Genomic DNA, 5,916 nt, shown 5'->3' with positions numbered 1-5,916 from the left:
TGCAGCCAGTTTCTTTTTAATATATCTGATTCCTAACAAAGTCAGTTTAAATAATGATACCATCATATTTCACATATGTGTTATAGAATTTGGAAATTAATATCTGCTTATCTGCCTGAGAGAAAAAGGAGCTAATATGGCAAATCTGGAAAGAATATTATGATTTTCTATTCTTCCCTCAACCAAGATAATTGGAGCTTTACTTTCTTGAATAAAATTGGCATTCTGTTGCTGCCGTTCTTTTTTTTTAGGATGAAAATTAATTTACGAGGTGTGATCAAAACATATGGTGAATGTTTAAATAAAAAAATTATCACAGTAAAAGACATATTGCCATTAATCCCCCTCAAAATAATCTGCCTCACTTAGAACACTTATCCGATCATTCTTGCCACTTTCTGAAGCAGTTCTGGACGTCCTCTTTGGTGAGTGTCTTGACGTGCACCACTATGGATGCCTTGAGGTCCTGAATCAATTCAAAATGTTGACCTTTTATGGTCATTTAGACTTTGGGAAAGAGACAGAAGTTGCATGGTGCCAGATCCAGTGAATAAGGTGGATGAGGACACACCATCATGTTATTATTTGACAGAAATGGCCGTACCAGAAGTGGTGTGTGACACAGAGCCTTTCTGAGATGATCAAAAAATAGGGTGAATGCTGCTGCTGAGAGCCATCCAACAGAAAGCCAGAGATCTTCAATATGAGAAACGGTATGTGGTATCTTAGTAACAGTGTGTGACAAGTTTCAACTTGTTCAGTGCAGTCAGTCAGGCATGAGCTATGGTTGAGAGAAGGTGTGTTTTGAAGTGTGCCATAAATCATCCTCCATCATGACAATGCTCTCTGTCACACATTGCTTCTGGTGTACGATAGTCTGACAATTAAGTCCACGCACTCATCCTAGAAAAAGTGCTACATGCTTTATTGCTGAATATCAGTATGCTCACCTTCCAAGTACTCCCCTTGGGAAGCTATGCACCAACGCCAGCACTTAGTCCACCCTTCAAAGCAATTTTGGAACTCTTTATCTGGAATGGCCTTCAGAGCTCTCATCATATTCCCCCGGATGCCCTGAATGTCATCAAAAAGTCTTCCTTTCAATATTTCCTTTATCTTCGGGTAAAGAAAGAAGTCATTGGGGGTCAGATCAGGCAAGTAGGGAGGGTGTTCCAGTACAGTTATTTGTTTACCGGCTAAAAACTTCCTCACAAAAAGTGGCATGTGAGCTGATGCATTGTCGTGGTGCAGGAGCCATGCATTGTTAGCGAAAAGTTCAGGTTGTCTAACTTTTTCACGCAGCCTTTTCAGCACTTCCAAATAGTAAACTTGGTTAACTGTTTGTCCAGTTGGTACAAATTCATAATGAACAACCCTTCTGATATTAAAAAAATGTTAGCAATATCGTTGCAACAAGTTCGTGAACTTAATTGTCAGTCCTCATATGGCAATTTCTGTCAAGTAAAAACATTACAGTATGTCCTCATCCGCTGACCTGGCACGGTGTGACTTCTGGCTGTTCCCCGAAGTCAAAATGATTCAGAACATCGAGGCAGCCATGACAGTGCAACTAAAGACACTCACAAAAGAAGACTTGCAGGACTGCTTCAGAAAGTGACAAGAATGACAGGATAAGTGTGTTCAAAGCGAGGGGGAGTATTCTAAGGGGGATTAATGGCAACGTGTCTTTTACTGTAATAAATTGTTTTAATTTAAACATTCGCTGTATTGTTTGATTACACCTCATAGCTACATTAAAGGCTCATTTATATCTTGAATCTATCAATTTTGAGCTTTTAAAAAATAATCTTTTTTTCTAAACTAAATATCTTCACTTTTTCAAAACTGTGATCATGTCAGTTAATGCCATGCATTAATACCATTGGCCTTTGGCTAATAAAGTTCAGAACATTTTTAGTAGCCTTATTTTGCAAAAAGTGGTCAATTAAAGAGTCTGTTAGGATTTATGGTATAATTGGAGGTTGGCATTGTCAAAGGGAATACACTGATATTTTCTATGTAAATATAAAGCAAGATTAGAAGGGATGATTCTAAGAATACTGATAAATAGTATTTAAAGTTGGCCATATAAAATATGTTTTCATTGAATTAAGTAGATGTTGTAGATATTACAACATCACTGGTGCTCTGTATCCTAACCAGTGGTGTGCTGGCAAATGACTGACAATTACCTCCTGGGTAGCAGGGTAACATCCTGATTGTAGTGTTTACTGATTTTTGCCATGTAAATACTCTTGACACAGACAATTTCAGGATAGTAATGTGACATCAATTGGTTCATAAAATTCCTGAAAATTAAAGTCACCTCCAACCAGTACCAGTTGGCTCTAGAACACTACTTAGTCTTCCTAACTCAGGCATAACTTGACCATCGAGTCATCTGGGTCTAATTATTTGTTTTAATAATAGTGCTACCAAACAGTAGTCTACAGTAGAGATTGCTTTCCATTGTTTGCACTTTGATTTATAATTTAAAATATCTGGATATAGAATAGCCAATGGCCAATTAATTTTAAATAATTAGACTCTTCAGCTAATATTCTTTGTTGTTGGGCCTGCCCTGTGTGTTATAGGTTATTTATAAGCATCCCTGGCCCCTATCGCTTGAAGCCAGTAGCAGTAAAATGTCTCCAAACATTGCCAAACATCCCCTAGGAAGGTATTGCTCCATATATCCATATATATCCATATACTACACACACACACACACACACACACACACACACACACTGTTTGTGAATTATAGGGAATATCGGTACTTAAAGAAGGCTTGAAGACTGTTCATATGACACAAAGCAGTTGCAAGGAAGCTAAAGAATATAGTTAAGTATCTGGATGCTTCCAAATATCTGGATGTGTATCATCAAATAAGCAAAGCATCTGTGAGCCAGACTGCATTTTTCCAGCTTTCATCTGGAAGTTTACCAGTCTGTAAATACAAGCTTCATATCTCATTGGTCTAATGACTATGTCTATATGATGAATAACACTGGTTCAGAAATCTGTTGGTCTGGTGTTTTGGGCTGTCTAACTATCTGATTTGGATCATAGCCCAGCTGCTCTGACTCAGTGTGTAATCTGAGATGACGCACAAGTAATAAAAAGAATGTATCGATTTATTAGCCACAGTTTAAGGCTTCAGCTCAAGATCACTGTTTTCCCCCATTCTATATCTTTCATTATTTTGCATAGGTGGAGATTTAAGTATGCGACACACTGCATTAATTTAACAATACAAGTCTAAAAGTTGTAAATCTTAGACACGATACTATTTTTCTCATTTATTATTATTATTATTATTATTATTACTATTTTGGTGTAGTAAGTTTACCTTATCCCTTGTCACTGAGTGACACACATTGCCAAAGCAGAAACTTCCTTCATTAGACATTTTTATTTTGGATCTCTTCACTAAAGCTTATGCTTAACCTGGGGAAATGAAAATTACATATGCCTCCCCATAAGAGCTGCATTTTCATAGTGGCCTCCTGGAGCCCTTCCCAAAACCTTTGAGTGTGTGTCTATATGGATACAATCTTCCAAATCTAGGAAATAGTAAATAAGCACATAATACCCACCTTAACTACAATGGAAGGATCAACCTTGTATCTGTGGTAGTGGTGGTGGTGGTAGTTATGGCAGTTGCTGCTATTTTAGGGGAAGGGAATGGAAATAAACTCACATTTATTATTATTATGTTTTACTCTTACCTCATGTAAAAGAACATTTTCTTTGCCAGAGAAAAGTTCAATTCAGAATTAAGCTTATTTTCCTCACAGGATTGTCAAGTGGATTGACATTATTTTAATCTATGACATTTAATGACATCAGCAATAAATTACGATCTGGAAAAAAGGTGCTTTCTAACACATTTAATTATTAAGCACACCTACTTGTTTCATAATGAATGATACTAGCACAACAAAATGAACCTGGATTTTGAGGGGAAAAGCCTATGTAAATATAAAAAGAATATGTAATATTCTTAAATATGATATAATAAATATAATACATATTTATCAAATTATATATTATTATACTGTATATAATAAAGAAACAAATAAATAATACATTTTAAGTATACAAAACTGCTATCTTAATGTAAATATTAGGTTTAATTACAATAGTATATCTTTCATTCCAAATTATTTTTTATTCCACAAAGAGAAAAACAGTTAATGATAGAAAGATAGAATCATAGCTTTTTCACAACAGGTTTGCTGCCAGAACACAGGTGTAGTGAAAACCACTGCTAAGTCTAACCCAAAATGGGAAAGGAAAAGACACACATCAACCTCGTTGTCATTGGACACATAGATTCTGGCAAGTCTACCACTACTGGTCATCTGATCTACAAATGTGGTGGGATCAACAAAAGAACCATCAAAAAATTTGAGGAGGCTGCTGAGATGGGAAAGGGATCCTTTAAGTATGCCTGCATCTTGGATAAACTGAAAGCTGAACGTGAGCGTGGGATCACCATTGATATCTCCCTGTGGAAATTCAAGACCAGCAAGTATTATGTGACCATCATTGACACCCCAGGACACAGAGACTTTATCAAAAACATGATTACAGGCACATCTCAGGCTGACTCTGCTGTCCTGGTTGTTGCTGCTGGTGTTGGTGAATTTGAAGCAGGTATCTCCAAGAACGGGCAGACCCATGAGCATGCCCTTCTGGCTTACACATTGGGTGTGAAACAACTAATTGTTGGCGTCAACAAAATGGATTCCACTGAGCTGCCTTACAGCCAGAAGACATAAGGAAATTAAGGAAGTCAGCACCTACATTAAGAAAATCGGCTACAACCCTGACACAGTAGCATTTGTGCCAATTTCTGGTTGGAATGGAGACAACATGCTATAGCCAAGTGCTAACATGCCTGGGTTCAAGTGATGGAAAGACACCTGTAAAAATGGCAGTGCCAGTTGGAACCACACTGCTTGAAGCTCTGGATTGCATCCTGCCACCAACTCATCCAACTGACACATCTTTGCATGTGCCCCTCCAGGATAGCTACAGAATTGGTGGTACTGGTACTGTCCCTATGGACCGAGTGGAGACTGGTGTTCTCAAACCCAGCATGGCAGTCACCTTTGCTCCAGTCAATGTTACAACTGAACTAAAGTCTGTTGAAATGCACCGTGAAGCTTAGAGTGAAGCTCTTCCTGGGGACAACGTGGGCTTCAATGTCAAGAATGTGTCTGTCAAAGATGTTCGTCATGGCAATGTGGCTGGTGACAGCAAAAATGACCCACCAATGGCAGCAGCTGGCTTCATGGCTCAGGTGATTATTGTGAACCATCCAGGCCAAATCAGTGCCAGATACACACCTGTGCTGGATTGTCACACAGCTCACATTGCTTGCAAATGTGCTGAGCTGAAGGAGAAGATTGATTATCATCCGGGGAATAAGCTGGAAGGTGGCCTGAAGTTTTTGAAATCTGGTGATGCTGCCATCGCTGATATAGTTCCTGGCAAGCCCATATGTGTTGACAGCTTCTCTGACTACTCTCCTCTGGGCTGTTGTGCTGTTCGTGACATGAGACAGACAGTTGCTGTGGGTGTCATCAAAGCAGTGGACAAGAAGGTAGTTGGAGCATCAAGTCTGCCCAGAAAGCACAGAAGGCTAAATGAATATTGTCTTCAATACCTGCCACCCCTATCTTAATCAGTAGGTGGAAGAACGGTCTCAGAACTGTTTGTCTCAATTGTCCGTTTAAGTTTAATAGTAAAAGACTGGTTATGATCACAATGCATCGTAAAACCTTCAAAAGGCAAGGAGAAACTTTTGTGGGCCATTCTTTTTGTGTGTGTGGCAGTTCTTATGTCACTACTTTTTGAAATCAGTACTTTTTAATGGAAACAACTTGACCAAAAATCTGTCACAGA

The 5,916-nt window shown here is 38.4% G+C and overlaps 1 pseudogene; it reads left to right on the top strand.

Moving 5' to 3' along the window:
- Positions 1-4,289: 4,289 nt before the first annotated feature.
- LOC109381958 (elongation factor 1-alpha 1 pseudogene) lies at positions 4,290-5,661 on the top strand (annotated as a pseudogene).
- Positions 5,662-5,916: the final 255 nt, after the last annotated feature.

The sequence above is a fragment of the Hipposideros armiger genome, unplaced genomic scaffold (genome assembly GCF_001890085.2).
Source record: "Hipposideros armiger isolate ML-2016 unplaced genomic scaffold, ASM189008v1 scaffold_56, whole genome shotgun sequence".
Lineage (NCBI taxonomy): Eukaryota > Metazoa > Chordata > Mammalia > Chiroptera > Hipposideridae > Hipposideros > Hipposideros armiger.
Note: the sequence above shows the minus strand (reverse complement) of the source record. Positions and strands in the feature narration are given on the sequence as shown.